Source organism: Ascaphus truei, chromosome 17, assembly GCF_040206685.1.
Source record: "Ascaphus truei isolate aAscTru1 chromosome 17, aAscTru1.hap1, whole genome shotgun sequence".
Lineage (NCBI taxonomy): Eukaryota > Metazoa > Chordata > Amphibia > Anura > Ascaphidae > Ascaphus > Ascaphus truei.
Window position 1 is genome coordinate 23,689,353 of NC_134499.1, and position 18,367 is coordinate 23,707,719.

Here is an 18,367-nt window from a genome sequence, read left to right on the forward strand (position 1 = left end):
ATAATATAGAACTATGTCACAAAAGATTTATGCAATTATCAGGAGCAAAGCATGAGTCGGGTAAAAAATTGCTGCACTGTTACCACCTATTACACCTAAAAGACTTAAACAAAACTGGACAAATGCACAGGGAATAATTGCATATCAGAAAAAAAATCAATCATGTTCCTAAATGTATTACAGTGCCGAAATGATTTACATATCTCACATACCTGGCAACTCGCAATATTGAAGAAAATGTAATAAACCTAAAATCATGCAAATTCAGCTAATCTGTGGTGTAGCAAATCTTGCAATGTTTAGTCTTAGTAAATAACCCTCATTGCAGATGCAAAAATGTTAATGATCTGATTAGAATTCCAAGGAAGTTTCACATACAGAAGCAGAAAAAGCTATTTGTCAAGTGGCAAAAAAAGGCCAGTTACAATCGGTGGAAAAGTCATGTGATTATTGTTAAAATGTGCCTGCCTCTGTACCGTGCAAGTTACCAGCGGTAATATTCAATCGTTTACATGCAGGCTTTTTTTTATATGTGAAAAATGGAACAATATATGAGTGGTTTATTCAGAATAAGAGGCGCAACTTTATTCCAAGTTTACACAGAGTTTCTTTGTCATAGTTCAGGAGACAGCATGATCAATTCACATTGCGTATACAGAATTAGTATTACAGTACACAATTAAAAGAAAAGATTTGTGAACTTTTCTGTTAGCAGCTATATCAAGGGTAGTCAACTCCCGTCCTCAATGGCTACCAACAGGTCAGGTTTTCAGGATATCCCTGCTTCAGCACAGATGGCTCAATCAATGGCTTAGTGACACTGGAGTTGGCTACATATGAGCTATGTTATATAAATAATACTCCAATAATACCTCCTGCTGTCCGGCCTTCCTGCCTCTCACCTGTCTCCCCTACAATCTATCCTAAACGCTACTGCCAGAATCACCCTACTCTTTCCTAGATCTGTCTCAGCTTCTCCCCTCATGAAATCCCTCTCCTGGCTTCCGATCAAATCCTGCATCTCACACTCCATTCTTCTCCTCACTTTTAAAGCTTTACACACTTCTGCCCCTCCTTACATCGCAGCCTTAATTTCTCGTTATGCACCATCCAGACTCTTGCATTCTTCTCAAGGATGTCTTCTTTCTACCCCCTTTGTATCTAAAGCCCTCTCCCGCCTTAAACCTTTTTCACTGACTGCCCCACACCTCTGGAATGCCCTTCCCCTCAGCACCCGACTAGCACCCTCTCTATCCATTTTTAAGACCCACCTTAAAACACACTTGCTTAAAGAAGCATATGAATAGCATGTGGATATTCTGAACACATGATACATAAAGCTTGGCCCCCTGCAGACGCACTTACCAGAACTCCCTCCTACTGTCTCTGTACGTTCTCCCTACCTACCAATTAGAATGTAAGCTCCTCGGAGCAGGGACTCCTCTTCCTTAATGTTACTTTTATGTCTGAAGCACTTATTCCCATGATTTGTTATTTATATTATCTGTAATTTTTTGATTACCAAGTGTATTACTTCTGTGAAGCACTATGTATATTAATGGCGCTATATAAATAAAGACATACAATACAATACAATACTCCAATGGTGTTATCCACCTGCAGTGTTATCCATGAAGAATTTAGCAGAGTAAAATACAATACAATTACATTGTTATAAATACTGTATGATTACATGTGCATTATTAAAAGCATAAGGTAAAATGGATAGAGTTACAAAGTTAACTCCAGCCCAAATCTTCCTCTAGAAATGTTTTTGCTACCTTTCCAAATCAGGACATACTTGAAAACGAGAGGTAACTCTCAATGTATTACTTGCTGGTAAAATATTTAACAAATAAATAAAATCAGGAATAAAGCTGACCGATAAGTGACTTTCCACGAGTCTTTATGCCAGAAGGGTAATCAAAATGATGTCGGCGACCAATTCACACACAGCACAGGATAAGAGAAGATATCAGTAGTAATGACACATGAGGAAAAGATTCTGGAATGCAAAGCGCAAGTGTAAAATGTGCAGTTCTTGATGTTTGAGTCTTGTATCCCTGAAATTCCGGCCAACTCCTAAAGCTACCGATAGTCTTGTGGGCTGCAGTAGATCGCCTGCTATCTGTGTGTTGTTGGGAAAGAAGGGAGCAGTGCTTGAAACTAGACACAAGACAATGCCCGTACAAAGGTGCAGAAGAGGAAAAACCTGAACGACCATGACATGTGACAATGGAAGGATATACATCTCTGTAATGCAAGGTAACCCCTTTTGTACCAGATGTGCTAACTGTCCTGCTGGCTCCTCTAAGGCTGACTGGTCATTTAAGGTGAAATGTATCTGATGCCATGCAAAGGTATTTTTAGATTCCCAGCGTACTCTTTGTACCCATCCTTTTTGCCAGCACTTCTTTCCAAATTATATGGGGGGGGGGGGGCATCCTGATGTGAATTTTTGCAAAGTTGCATACTTTGTATGAAGGATATTACAATGTGTTTCAGACAATATAGATTTGTACGTAGATTATTAAAGACATCTGTTCCATTTAGAACATTATTTCCCAGAATTAAGTTACACAGATAAAAAGTGGTCCAAAAATACTGAAGCCCACATGGTTGTTATGTTATCCTATCTGCGAACCTGTCAAAAAGAAATCAGGTAAAAGTTGAACTATTCAGTGCCAAAGGTCCCTGTCCCTGCATTGCCTTGCAGTGTGTCGTGGAGACGTCTGGCACTGGTTAACGCTTTAGGAACTCAACCAGATTTGTTATTAACCCCTCTAGTGCTGAAGAAACCTTAAATACATTGCCCTTCATGCAGTTGAAGCCTTTTAAGCTTTAAGATATATAATATTGTATTATTGTAATATTGGTCATTTAAATCTGCAGGTATTTAGGGCTTCTATAGCTACTATATCTGAACCATACATGTGTTATTTGTTGGTTAATATATGGTTGAAGTAAATTTTAAGCCCAGCTGAATTTTTATTAGCCTCCACAGAATTGAATATCTATGTTGCCATAATAGCATTGTGTACGTTTTGATTACAATGGGACCATGTCTCTCTTATAGTACACGTTTAAAGTTTTGTAAGACCCCCAATAACTCCTCTTGGCTGAAGAATATTGCTGAGAAAACGCACATATTGCATGACTGTACTTAATAAGATTTTATACAGATCTGCGAGGCTGATAGAAGAGGCAATCAGGCAGCACGCTGTGCTAGAAACCCATTCCATGGAAATCATGTTCATGGGACCTTGCTTGCATGAATGCATTTCCCCCATATAGTCTTGGCCTTTGCCCCAACCTTGCATACATCACAGCAAGGGGTGAAATAAACCATTTGGAGAGTAAGCTAAAAGTTCTCAGCACGACTTCTGCAAATAAAACCAGAAAAATACTAAAGTATTTCCAGTACCATCTGCATGTTGATTGTTGGTGACACAAACTCCACAAGCTGATGTAGGAATATGGAGGGAAATGCCTCAGATAAACACAGTATTTGATTGGCCATTTATCTATTACTCAGTAACAAGGTATCATCTGTAATACTGGCAAAGCCATGGCAGCAGAATTATCAACATCATCAGTGAGGATTTTACCCAGTCTAGAACAGTGTTTTTCAATAGGAGTTCCTAGGAACCCTTGGGGTCCCCTAAAGGGTTCCCTGCAATTTTTAGGTCATTTGAAAATTGAACCAAACACAGAAGAATTTACATTGTATCTGATCTCAGACGCACTATTAGAGAAGTTTGGGGTTCCTCAGAATTTCACATAGGGTTCCTTGACCAAAAAAAGGTTGGAAACCACTGGTCTAGAAGAATTCAACCTTTTCTGGCTATTTGATCCTTTGACATAATATGCTTAAATCAAGAGAATACAATAGAGTGGACCAAATGTACAAACTCCTCCAGCAGTTCCAGTGCACACACTTTGTTTTAAACTGTTGGGACATTGGCTACAAACTCAAGGACAATGAGTTTATATTTCACTTGCTGCTACATTCGAAGAGTTGAACCAGATCAATCAAACAATGGCTTTTCCACAGCAAAACAAAAACACATTCAGAGAGAATAGAATTCTAAATATACATTGCCTCACAGCTACAAAATGAATGTCTCGCAAAATACAGCAGTGACAGATAGGAAAATGAGACGGGGATGACCTCTACAATGCCATTCTTCCCATTATAATAAAATATAGTTGCTGCTTGATATTAGGTTTGCCATTAGACCTGCTGCAAAATAAATACTTCCAATGTTTTTTGTTTGCTTGTTTCTATTGACATATGCATTAGCTATTTCTAAAAAAGATATATATATATATATATATATATATATATATATATATATATATATATATATATATACACAGCTATTTTAGAAAGCTCACACAATGATAAGTAGTCTATGGGATTTACTTATTTGAATCTATTGATCTTAAATAACTGTAATAAAAATACAATCTAAACCTGAATGATTTTCTTCCCCAAAGATCCATGGTGTATTGATGTAATCTGTAAATAAAACTTAGCATTTAATGCCTTTGAAAGTTTTATTTATGCATTCACAACACCACATTTGCACCAGAAAACCTCAAACCCCTGACTCATCCATTCACAAGAAGACACAAAATATTAATTATTGTGTTTAATCAGCCTGGTAATTGCAGTCATCAATCTATTATTATGCTGATCTGATTTAATTATTAATTCTAGCAAGCTAAATTGTATGCTTATGAAATAATTTGTCACAATTAATGCTTGTACCTGGATAAATCAATATATATATTATATGCAACTTTGTGCTCCTGAAAGTATGCATACTATACATGTACTGTAGTGCATAAAAAGCATTAGAGAATGCTGCTATAATACCAATGGGCAATAAAGCTGAATACATTATAATTTGATGATGAAGTGGGCCATTGGTATGGCTATATGTAGTGTATACTAAAATTAAACTATGATCACTAGTTCTTTGTTCTGAAAAAACATATTCAAGCTTTCTTTTCCGGTGTCTGACATTCCTTCCACCATAGAAATGCATTATTATTATATATTTTTCATTTTGTACCAAATGTAATAAACCTCACAGTAGAGACAGAATGGCTCTAATATCAAACTGATAGGGTTATTACTTGAACTCATCGCCATTAACCTCAAATGTTCTAGGAGCAAATGATTTACACACGTTTCTCTTTGCAATTCTCTTCCATGCATTTCTGACTCCTCCAACACTGACAAGGGTAAGAGCTTTCCAACATCCAGCATTCTCTGAGCCTTCACAGTTTGAAAGAGCAATGATAAGTTGTGAATGTAACAGGACACACAGCAAGAGCCAGCTCACCTAAAACAGCTTCAGGAACTTTTGCTATTCACAAGTTTTAGCTGAAAGTTTTTAGCAGAAAGACTTTATTCATGGACTAAGTAAATAGTTAATAGTGAAAGCCCTCTCCAGCACTGGGCAGTGACCAAGTCCCATCATACTAAATCAATCTGTATACTATATTCTGTAGCTTTTTAGATCAAAGAGTAAAATGTCACTCCCTATAAAACAAATGTACTCCTTTCCTTCTGAGTAGCATAGGGCATTTAAAATATACTCCGTGGATCTGAAAACAAAAAGCACATCTGCTTTCATCCATCACAAGGGCGTCCCACACCATGTGACTCTCTCTCTTTGAATTTTCTTATCCATTGGGGGGAAACAGAAGCCTTGTGAGCACCTTTACAGAACCGAGAGAGCTGTGCATAAAGGAATAATGAAAGTGAAGCTGTAGGGCACTCTCCTGGGCGATCAGAGAGGGGAACGTGCAGTGGGAGGTCATCCTCATCTGTCCTCAAACCCAGCTCATCCATTTCCAGAGGCTGAAAGAAACACAGCAGCTGCTCCCAGCAGCAGGGACAGAAAAGTATCTGTATCCCTCAACTTACACTGCTACAGCATCTCAAACTGGGTGCTCACGTGTACAGTGTACATCCAGGCTATTCATTGTCTATATGTATGTGTGTGTGTGTGTGTGTGTGTGTGTGTGTGTGTGTGTGTGTGTGTGTGTGTGTGTGTGTGTGTGTGTGTGTGTGTGTGTGTGTATATAAATATATACATATATACATATATACATACATACATACATACATACATATATATATATATATATATATATATATATATATATATATATATATATATATATCACATAAATAATATAGCATTTATTAGTTTAACAAATATTAAATGATAGAGAAAGCTAATACAGAAACCAGATCGTAGTATATCAAGGACAATTACTTAGTATAATAATGATATGCATGCATAGAAATTTTGGAGAACCCTAGTGTGGAGTCTGTCAGGTGAACCATGCCTCTGATAATGAGGATGTCACAAAGATCCCAGACAGTGATCAGAGATCTTGGCAGTTATTGAACCGTTTATCTGCTAGGAATAAAGAGGGGGGGGGGGCTGCCTACTACTTAAAGCTGCATTACATTAGACATCAGGAACAATAAACATGACATCCCCTTCTCACTCATTGTTAGCAAAAAAAAAAAAAGCCTATCACATCAAATTAGAATTATAAGGTAACTAAGTATCAGGTAAGTTTCCAAAAATATATAAAACCACAAATAAGAGCAGTTTAAAGTGGTTTCCTGACCATTTTATTCCGAAGTTAATGTATCCTGCTTAAATGAACCTGTGTTTTTGTGCTTCTTACATTATTTCAGGGAAAACATATTTGTGCCACTCTTGCAAAATAATGCTGATTTTAAAAAGTATTTACACCTTCCAGCCTTACTTACTGATCCAGATGTGTCAATGAAGCTTCATTTGCAACAGGGGGGGATGGTTCTTAAAGGTGACATGCCATGATATTCCTCTCTTTCAGATAGCTGCTGATTACATCTTAAGTGGAATGGTGTCAGTCAGCAGCATGGCAAAATATCTGAATCCAAGCAGACACAGAATAATCATGTTGTAGGTGTATCAGGGAGCTAGTGAGTCATCCTCCATGAGGTCCCAGATCTTCTCATCTCAGGTTGATTTCAACAAAGTAGCCAGAAATAAAATCAGCATCCGATTTCCAGATGATACACACACATACTGTATATATACAGTATACACATACACACACAGGTTTAAATACGGCTTTACACCTGCTGAAAACAAGGAGTGAGGAGTGGAGGAAAAGGTGCAAAGTACTTTTTGGTTTTATGCTGAGAGCAGTTGTGTGGTGGTGCCTCCTGTTTCTGTTGCTGAGTGTTTGCTGAGCTGCTCCTTTCTCTGGATGCTGCTGCCCTCTGCTCCTGAGATAGTAACCAGCAGAGAGACACAGAGCCAGATGCTCTGCTTTGAGATCAGAGTGACACTAACAAGGGCTGCTGTGCAGATAACAGCTGATTGGAGGAGACAAAGATCAGTCTGATGTACTGGTCCTCCCTGCTTCACTTTAACTCCTCCCCATCATTGCTACTGTATGTCATTTCTACTACTGCTGCCCCCTTATACCAGTACTGACTCAGGCAACCTTTTCCATTCCTGTTATGTGTAGGAGCACTGTGCTACCCCTATACTCCCTACCAATTGTGTCAACATGTATAGATTAAAGGTGCCATCCTTGATACTCACAAGAGGGTATTGAACATTTGTAGAGCAAAACAGAATACAGTACTGAAGTTTATAAGGAAAGAAAACTGGAGGAAATATTACAATTGTGATTTTTAGTAACGTTTCAAATAATTCTGACATGATGGTAAATGTCTTTTTCTACAGCTCTATAAAAAATAAATGGAATTTATGTAGCTTTCCTTGCTTAAAATGTTTCCATTCTAATAGGTCACACATTATTAATAATCAACGACTATTGGTACTGATCTCATTATTTAATGTTAACTCTAACCTTCTTGGGATTTGAACTCGTGAATCTCTGGCAATGGGATAAGTAGGGTCTTGCTGAGACGTGGAAGGGTGCAAAGCATTGTATAAAAGGCGGCTGCATTAGGTAGGGAGACGTGAGAAAGTAAACCAGTAGTTTTTTTTGGTTTTTTTTACCTTTTTTTGGTTAAGGAACCATATAATTATATTGTGATATTCTGGGGATCCCCAAACCTCACTAATAGCGCGTCAGAGATAGATCGCCTGCTTGAATTGCCGCTTTAAGAAAAGAAAATCAGTTCTACCAACATGTTTGCAGCTGGGATCCCTAATGTAGCGACACTCATTGCTGTTCCTTGTGTTGTGCGGTTCATCACAAAGCCCCTGTAATAGCTTATCCTGTAGAACAGTGGTTGTCAAGCCCCCCCAACAGGTCAGGTATTCAGGGCATCCCAACTTCAGCACAGGTGGCTCAATCAATCCCTGCATCAGCACAGGTGGCTCAATCAGTCCCTGCTTCAGCACAGGCGGCTCAATCATTCAGTTTTGTGACCCATCAGCATCTGGTGCTGAAGCTGCTCCATCTTTGAAGACTAGAACCTCGCTTTCCTCTCCCTCCGCGTGGAGATTTTGGGGGACAATGTAAGTGTCGCTACAATCGATTTTCTCGCAAAACAGACGCACAGAAGAATAAGCAGCACGTCAGCACGCCAATGTGTAAAACCAATTTCTGTGTGGCGTGCGGTGTGCGTCAACATCTTTTTCACACACACAAAAAATGACGCTGGGTTGTGGATTACGGGTGAGTTTGGATGTTGCCTGTAGCGGACATATGTAAATTGTATTGAGTTATATTAAACTACAAGCATGCGCCATGTTTGTGCGGCATAAATGCTTCAAAACATTTTGTGTGGTTTTTTTTGGAGAGAAAAAACACTTCCTTAGTCAACAATGTATGTAATTAATGAACTGTGTATTTGATTGATGGTGAGATGAGTGGATAATGGTAAGAGGGAAAAAGCGAATATATCTTCATAATTTATGTACTTTTTAATTGCGTTCCATTAACACTTGTGACATATTTATGTACATATAATTTAACATGACGCATCTCCATACAAATAGTAAGAAGGCGTGGGATGTATGTAAGAAGATGGATAATGACATACCAACATGTGTCGATAGGGAATTCAGGTAATGAATTCTTAACGCAATGCACTTTCACTTTGTTTTGAGAACGCAAGCCATTATACATAGTCCCATTTAGCTTATCAGGTCAGGGCTGCCGACACCTCTCCCGGAGTCCAGGACTGCAATCTTGACCCAGGCCCAAGGTTGTTGAGCGGGGGGGAAGGTGCACGCAGGTTGTGGAGCGCACGGTGGTGACCTGGTAACCATCCTGTTGAGCAGGATGGCGAGGGCGCACCTGTGCAGTGCACCATTCAGCGTGTGTCCGCCAGAAGAGGCCATGCCAGCCAAACATGGAAGTTGGGTCCAAGTTCCAGTATGGGACGGCCGGGCCCCTCTCCGCCTCCAGGCACCGGAATACTTGTTACCACTGAACCCCCTTGTCGGCAGTCCTGTTAAGGGTTATACGAAGGCAACAAAATTGACTCTGGCTGCAGTTATCAAATTGATGGTGAGGCCACATGCGTGCACCATACTGTATTTCCTAAGCAGTGCTGAGACAAAATATACCTTATGGCAGCGATGCGCAAACTGGGAGGGCACTAGATTTTCTGGGGGGGACGCAGCAGTTATATTACATTGCATTTACATTAAATGCCCGGGGACCGCGCGAGGCCACGTGATGTCACGTTACCATGGCGATGTGATGTCACATGACCCAGCGCGTCATTTAACGCCGGGGCCAAGCGGGGGGGGGGGGGTGCGAGGCACCGAGGAGAGCAGGCAGGGGTGCGCACGGGGAAAAGTTTGCGCACCCCTTCCTGATGGCACCATATCACTCATTACTGCTGACTAAAGGGAAATGGCCCCATGTCATTAAAAAAAGTAAGTCTGTCCAAAAGGGTCATTACCTAATGTACCCTGTTACTTCATTCATCTGTATGTTATCAGCCAGTGTCTGGTATGTTTGAACTTGAGAGCAGTAAATTGCAACTTCTCTGGAGTCTGCTCCTTTGCTACAAATTGGATTACAATTTGTATTTTTATTATTAGACACCCTATCCAAATAAAATAGGGTATCCAGATAATCAATCTAGGAGAAACGAAAGGGGAGATAAAGGAGAAAAAGACAAAGGGAAAAAGTATATATGTTCAAAGTATGAGAAGTACAGTAAATCAAAATCTAATTTCTGAGCACATTCACATGTCTCAGACAGGTCTGCAACCCTGCCTTTCCCCATTATCTCTTAGCACACAGTGCTTCCGCTGCAGCCAGGGATTCTGGGAAATGACATGCAAATGAGCACACATGGTCACCTTTTGCTTCATGTCCATTTTAACATGGACCCCTATAAACGTATGCCTGCCGTATCACACAGCTTTCCAGCACAGCCTGGCATACAGAAGCGCAGAGCCAGTAACCCTACTCACAGGCAGCTGTTTCAACCTTTTGGGTCTCATCAGTGTGAGGCTGGTTATACTGGCTTTGCAATGTGAAGCTGGAATAGGTTTCAACCTCACATTATATGTTATGGTGGGTACGTATGAGAAAGAAGAAAGGTGTAACATTGCACTCAGAGAAGCAGTATAGAAAGAGTATATATTACTGAGCCTGTGCTGGGGACTAAAGAATCTCTCAACTGTAAATCGCAGCTTCTCCCCGATTCTTTAGACTCTTTGCCCTGTTGTCAGTATCCATGAATCCTCGTGTTTCTCCTCCATGGTGTCTGACTCCACCCCATCCAGTCGCATACTTCCGCTTTGCGTACCAGATAGCCCCTGCGTGTCAAGTCTCTCAATCATCCGCCTTGTTTTGCATTCTGTTAGCTGTGCGATCTTGTCTGATGCTTTCCCGTTTTTCCAACGCGTTTCGCCAATTACTCTGGCTTCATCAGGGATGTCATTTGAGCATTCGGCTTCTTTTGGGATTATATCTGGATTATTTGATACCCACATTGGATTGTTGGATTTTAGAAAGCAGCCCCAAAGGACCAGTAGACTTTACTGGTACTTCAGGATTTCGGTATATTGAAATATTCACTTTACTTCGCACATATATTTTGTACCACAAAGTAGTATGAGGGCTTAAGTAGTTGTTTTAACCAGAATAATCAGTAGCAGTATTGCTACCTTGTGTAACTCCTACTCAGTGTAAACATATATTTTCATATAAATATATTAAATATTTGCATTTTCAACCTGCCTTCCTTCACTTGACATACTTTACATGTTACATAGACATAGACGCTTACAATATTTCCCCTGATTTAAATACACCCACATTTTAGCATTACTTGCATTCCCCTTCTCTACCAGTATTTGGCAAACAGACTTAAACAGCTAACATTGAATTAAAAGCAGATCCAAGTGATAGAGTTGTGTCCAAGTCACCAGGATTAATGCACCGCGAACGACATTTAAAAATGCATGTATCGAAAAGGAGAAGGTCTGGCGATTGTAAGGAGGCAATCGTTTTTTGTATTTTTTTTAAGAGCCCCATGCAATCTGTCACTCCTTTGCCTGCAGGTAGGAGAGCTCCATCACCTGGTGGGTTCTAAAAACCAGGTGTGATGCCATTTATATAGCCCTAAATAAGCACATACGCCCAGTGGCGGATTTAAAATGTTGCCGCCCATAGGCACTTACCTTTTTGCCGCCCGGCGGGGGCCGCCTCCGCCGGCACCGTCAAATGACGCCGCAACGTTACGTGATGATGCGTTTCCATGACGACTTGTAAGGTCATGGCAACGCATTGGCGTCACCGACGCTGCAGGAGGAGGAGGGCGTTGTGGAGTAGAAGGTAAGAGACCTTTACAGAGGCCGCACGCTCTCCCCCGGCAATCAGTGGGGAAGATAGCGGTGCCTCTGTATGCCCCAAATGCCGTTGCCGCAGGCTTTGGCCTAGTGGAAAATCTTCCACTGCATGCACCTTTCTTATCTGAAGTGACTGAGCAGGTGATATTGCTCCTTTAATACAGAGCATGTGGTAGTTTATACCTGAGTAAGATATTTAACCTCACTTTAGATGTAAGGGAACTTCATGATGCTCATATATATGTGTGAAAGCCTATCCATATGCTTCAGGAAATGTACGTATGTATGTATCATTTTTTTTATATCGCGGCAAGGTTGTCCGAAATCACAGCACCAGGTAAATAACATACAAACAATGGGGATAAGCGCAGCAGGTGAATTACAACATGAGGCTAAAGGAGACCCTGCCCCGAAGAGCTTACAGTCTAAGTGTTATGCTGGGAGTCGTACAGACACAGTAGGAGTAAAAGTGCAGCCAGGACTGTGAAGGGTACGGGGGTATCTGGAGTTGGTTGTAGAGCCGTAACTCCTGCTTAACTCCGGGTATACGTACAAATAGTCACACTTTAGGCTTGTTCTATAGTGGTGCGGGCACGTGATGCACACTTTTTGTGTGTACGATCCGTGCTGCTGGGAGCGAAAGGCTGGGAAGGTACTGTGTGTGTGTGTGTGGGGGGGGGGGGGGTGTTAATAATTGATTGAATAATATTTTTAAAATAAAAAAAAATACATGTATGAATAAAAATTATTCTTATTGTGCAATGTTGATAAATATATATACATACACATACATACATACATACACATACACATTACAGCGGCGGTAGCAGCATGAAATGTACTTTTCCCTGTCTTCTCCCCGATCGCCCGGCTCCACGCTCACTGCCGTGCGCGGCCCTATTATAGAAAGGCTGACTAACCACAGCCAATTATAAGTGCCGCGCGCGCGCATGGTGGCGCATGCGCGCCCACTATATTACGGGCCTTAGAATGTCAACGTTGTGACGAAGCCGCCAGGAACGCAGTGCTGGGAAATAGGTTTCTGGCCTCTCCAGAAGTGAAGGAAATAATCAGCCCATCTGTTTGCTCCTCATTTCCTTCGAGCGTAACCAGGGATTAGGAGATTCGCAGATTTCTGCCGTTTTAGATCTCATTTTGTGCACAGTTTAGGAAGTCCCTAAACTGGATGATTAAATCGGCTTTAAAAAAAAAGGAGGCTCTAATCATGAACCGCCTTCTAATCAGATGTAATAAACGTGCCGTAATCATTGGACATGCTCTTCTTAACCTCAATGGCCTTACTGCGAACGCCCCCTCTTATTTTACGTGTCCACCGCACTCCAGCTTCTAGCCCAGGGTCGGTCAACTCCAGTCTTCGAGAACTACCAGGTCAGGGTTTCAGGATATCCCTGCTTCAGCACAGGTGGCTCAATCAGTCCCTGCTTCGACTGAGCCACTGATTGAGCCACCTGTGCAGAAGCAGGGATATCCGGAACACCTGACCTGTTGGTAGCTCTTGAGGACTGGAGTGGGCCTCCCGTGTTCTGGCCTTCCCTTTTCTCCCCTGCACCTTATTGATACCCTGCAACATATTTCCGAATGGCAGAACATCTTCCCCCCCCCCCCCCCCCCCCCACAGGCAGCATACTATTTGTCAAACGGCCCTTCGTTAACAAGGCATTTAGTCTAATTAAAGCACACTGCATCCATTATTGTCAGAAGGAAATATGATGAAACATGATAAAACAGAAAGGTCATTTGTTGACAGAAACTTTTTCATGATAAATTAGACTTGGAGGAGATGAAAGGGAGAAGTGAACGGTGGAAGGAATCGTTTCAGGCAACGTGTTAGATATGAACCGCGGCAGGGGTCCGAGCAAAAAACATCAAGAAGTAGAAGTGATAATTGCAGAATCCTTTCAATGTGACCTTTTGCTGAGTACTGTAATTAACAAAAGCGCCCTACCTATTTGCTTCCTTGTTCTTCTCTTTTATACCCTGTTTTCTCTCTTTCTATCCAACGCACGTGCGCCTTTCAACTGACAACTGCACGGTACTGTGTGTCTTCTTAAAATGAACATGTAGTGCTAAACGTCTTAGCTCTGTCAATGCCCTGCAATACATTGCTGTCTCCTCCCATATTGCAGGGGTGAAATATTCCCACTTCTCTTTAGGGACACTAGAAGTGAAAGTTACCCCAGCAGAGGTAACCCAACCTGACCTGCACTGTTGCATCTGAGTGGTGTTTAAATGCATAAACTAGAGCAGGGGTTCTAAACTCCTGTCCTCACAACCCCCCCGCCCCCCCCCCCAATGCCCCAACAGCTCAGGTTTTCAGGATATCCCAGCTTCAGCACAGGTGGCTCAATCAGTGGCTCAGTCGAAGACTGAGCCACTGATTGAGCCACCTGTGCTGAAGCTGGGATATCCTGAAAACCTGACCTGTTGGAGGGCGTTGAGGACTGGAGTTGGTAATCCCTGAGCTAGAGATTCACTTATTTTTGGGATTAGACAGGGAGAAGGTTTTGGGGTGTTCCTTCGCTAAACAGAATGGAAAAGATTGGCAGTATCGGCGTAGTTGTACTGGGTAGTGTTTTTTCATTACTAAACACAAAATCCCTTTCCTGAGACTTAAGCAGTTTTAAAGAGCCTGTCATTATTGAAATGCATAACCTTTGTTCCTTGCGTCTTAATCAAAGCATTTGTTTTTCCTGATCAGCTTAGAGAGATGCTGTTACTTACAGAGCAGCATATGGTACAGCAAGATTGCAGAAGGTATTTCCTCCTGTGGGTGATCATGAATAGCTGAGTCTTTCGAGAGCGGTCAGAATAGGCAATGCATCCTACAAGACAGAACATTAAATGGCTTTTGTTTCGGCCTCTACAGTAATACACCTTTGGTAAATGTTGGCTATAAACTACAATTCCAACTATTACTGTAATACTCTACCACAGGTATCTAGCATCCAAGAACATTGTTGACAACTGTTGTTTTATGGATCAAGAAAATAAATTAGCATTTTAATCAGTTATATTTTTCACTGATTGTGACAGTGAAATAGAAAATGTGAAAGAGAGATAAAGTGGTCTTCCATTAGGTCTTCTACAATAACTGAACGTTGGAGGCCCTGAAGGTCTGGGTTAACCTACAGAAAAAGGACCAGGAGTCTTTCACTGGGTCTTTTTATGATAACTTGACTTTTGAAGTTCTGATGTTCTTTGTTAGCCTACAGAAAAGGACCAGGCTGCATAGTCTGTCCTGAAAAAGAGATATCAGAGTGGAGATAATCTTGAAGTGCCGCTTGGGAGATAGGACTTGACTTTGTAGCATCTGAAATGACTAAAATAGAATTAAGTGATAAAGCAGCAACGTACAGACATGTCCCATGGCATTGGCTGTTCAAATGCACCCATTACAGAAGCTTGCCACGTGACTGACACATTTTGTAATGTAATGTTACACCACAAAGGGTTAATATCGCAGATGTGTACACACAAGCATCTCTCTCTCTCCATCAAATTCACTTTTGCTTTGTTAATTTCAACCACACTTTTAATTCCCTAAAGTTCCACCACAATCAAACTTTTTTTTCCGAAAGTTTCAGCAAACCATAGGCAAAGAGAATTTCGGCACAAACCTGTAATTGTAATAACTTGGATATTTGTATTGCTGTTCTACACTTCCCCAAATTGAGAAACTGTCTTTTCTCCCGTGTCTAGGATTCTTTGTGGAAGTTAGGAAAGAAACTGAAGGCAAGAGACACATGGTGTTGCCGACATTGCAGAGTATTAATAATATAATTTATTTGTCCATTGCCAACATATTTCGCAGTGCGGTATAAACGGGGTACAGAGTTATGTATATTACATAAACAGAATGACATACAAATAAGCCCTGCGAGTTTGCAATCTAGAGGGAATAAGGGACAATGTTGAAACAACAGGGAAAGTGTCTTCTCATTGTGGGACGGAGTATACATCAGGTTGGAGTATGTTCCCGGTCTAGGACATTTGGTCGTGGCCAAATCTCCGCTGCCAAGGTAAGTACCTAACCTTAGAACATACCCTAAAACCCTCTAATCTAAACCCCTAATACTAAAGCCACCCCCTACCCTAAAAGCCTTAACTGCTTACCCTAAAACCCTTTAAGTTAACCGCCTACCCTAACTGCTAAAACCCCTAACGTTATCCCCATACCCTAACCACTAAAACCCCTAAAGTTATCCCCCTACCCTAACCACTAAAACCCCTAAAGTTATCCCCCTAACCTAACCACTAAACCCCTAAAGTTATCCACCTACTCTAACCACTAAACCCCTAAAGTTATCCCCCTACTCTAACCGCTAAAACCCCTAAAGTTATACCCCTACTCTAACCACTAAAACCCCTATAATTATCCCCTACCCTAACCACTAAATCCTAAAGTTATCCCCCTTCCCTAACCACTAAAACCCCTAACGTTATCCCCCTACCCTATGGGGTGTCCAGTGGCACTGCGGCGGGGTGTCCAGTGGTGGAGCAGCTGCGGTGGGGTGTCCAGTGGCAGAGCGGCTGTGGTTGGGTATCCAGTGGCAGAGCGGCTGCGGCGGAGGTCCCAGTGGTGGAGCGGCTGCGGCAGAGGGTCCAGTGGCGGAGCGGCTGTGGCGGAGATCCCAGTGGCAGAGCGGCTGCGGCGGAGGTCCCAGTGGCGGAGCGGCTGCGGCGGAGGTCCCAGTGGCGGAGCGGCTGCGGCGGAGGGTCCAGTGGCGGAGCGGCTGCGGCGGAGGGTCCCTCTGCGGCGAAACACCGATGGGGACTTGGTCGCGGTGGGATGGCGGCAACCAAATGTCCCATTCCGTATGGTCCAGCCACACAGCTGGATCTATTGGGGTTCAGAGGGTGTGGATGTTAGGAGTGTTCGATAGCTCAGAGTTTTGTCCATAGCACAGTGACTTTGGGACACATCTATACATAGAAAAGCTCCAATTCCCAACACTATGTACTTTTTATCATTCTCTGCAACACTGAATCATGCCATAAAAATTGTGTACTTATGTTCTAATAAACATTTACAATAATGCAATAACACATAACATTTTTATTATACCATCTTGAGCAGTATAGATTATTGAATAAATAAGCTATCAGCATGTAAGGATCTTAAGTGATCATCATTTCTGAAGTTTATGATGACTGTCCAGGTTTGCTGAAGAGATAAAAAAAAAACATATCCAGTGTATTGAATTTTATATTTTTGATACTAACAAACATTTACCACATTTAGGGAGAGATTCACTAAGGACCGATGCGAGGTGAGGCACCCCCATCCGGCATTAAGTCAAAGGGGATTTGCGAGTTTAAAAAAAGCTTATTTGCCAGCTATGCTTTCAAAGAACTTGTCAGGGAGATCTATTGCAGGGAATAACATGCTAACAATGGTTTGGTTCGTCTGCCCGGCAGAGGTCTGTGATGTGGAAGGAGAGGAGGGTCCCCCTCGGAAGCTCTAGCTGATCGTGTGAGACGTTTGGGAGCTGAAACCTGACATCACGAGAGGGGATACTCTCAGATTTATCCACTGCCTTCTACCTTTCTATGTCTGGTAAGCAGCCAGCCTAATTAGTGTTGGAGTGCACACGTGACCTATTCTTTTTAGTGTTTTATTATATATTGTTGTATTAAATGTTTTTTATTTAATCAGTCATTTGATTGTCTCAGCATTCGTTGTCTTGTATGTGTTAGTGTTGTTGCATGTTTTTTAGTTACTGTATTACACTATGTTTGTTTTTATATTATTCTTTACCTGATTGATCGTCTTCATGAGGAGAGCCCAAGTGGACCCCATCTTCCATCTGGTTGTATACCCCCTTTTTATATATTGCTATAGGGCCAAGCGCCACAGATACTGTATCACCTTTTCTTTTTTGCTCTTTATCTGACCTAGGGTGTCAGAGTTATATCATAGGCTGCTGGCCATTTTATAGTAGTTTTCTATTAGCGCTGCCTATTTTGTTGTTTAATGCTAACAATGGTAAAATACTGAACATGTTTATGAGACTTTAGGAAGCAATAGACCACAAAACAGAGATGCGAGATTCCTCCGGATGTAACCTACAAGATTCATTTCGACCCTAAGATGTAGCACTTTTACAAGGAGAGGGAGTGGCTCAGTGAGTAACGACACTGACTGGCACGGAGTCTGAAGCAGGCGAACCTGGTTCAATTCCCTGTGTCGGCTCCTTGTGACCTTGGGCAAGTCACTTTTTCTCCATGTGTCTCAGGCAACAAAAACATAGATTGTAAGCTCCACAGGCAGGGACCTAGGGCTGCAAAATGTCTCTGTAAAGCGCTATCTAAAACTAGCAGCGCTATACAAGAACATGTAGAAGAAGTGGATGCACATTGCCTTTTACTCTCTGACGTCCTGTGAGTGTCTCTCGGGTTTTACCCAACCGGATTGGCGTTCCTGTTCTTGTCCTTATCTTTAATTTCATCTAGTTATATTAAACTAATTTTATTATAGCTTTGCTATTGTTTTTTGTGTTAGTCCTGTTGGTGTTTGCTTGTCCGGT

General features: G+C 41.6%; 1 protein-coding gene across 2 annotated transcripts in view; it reads right to left on the minus strand.

Moving 5' to 3' along the window:
- TAFA4 (TAFA chemokine like family member 4) overlaps positions 1 to 7,363 on the minus strand; it is a 122,996-nt gene extending 115,633 nt beyond the window's left edge. The window contains exon 1 of one of the 2 annotated variants that reach the window (XM_075574292.1): positions 6,806 to 7,363. The gene's annotated coding sequence lies outside the window, so the exon portion shown is untranslated. Of the gene's footprint in view, positions 1 to 5,354; positions 5,901 to 6,805 lie in introns of those variants that run through there. The other variant, XM_075574293.1, reaches the window with a different exon arrangement.
- Between the last annotated feature and the right edge of the window lie 11,004 nt (positions 7,364 to 18,367).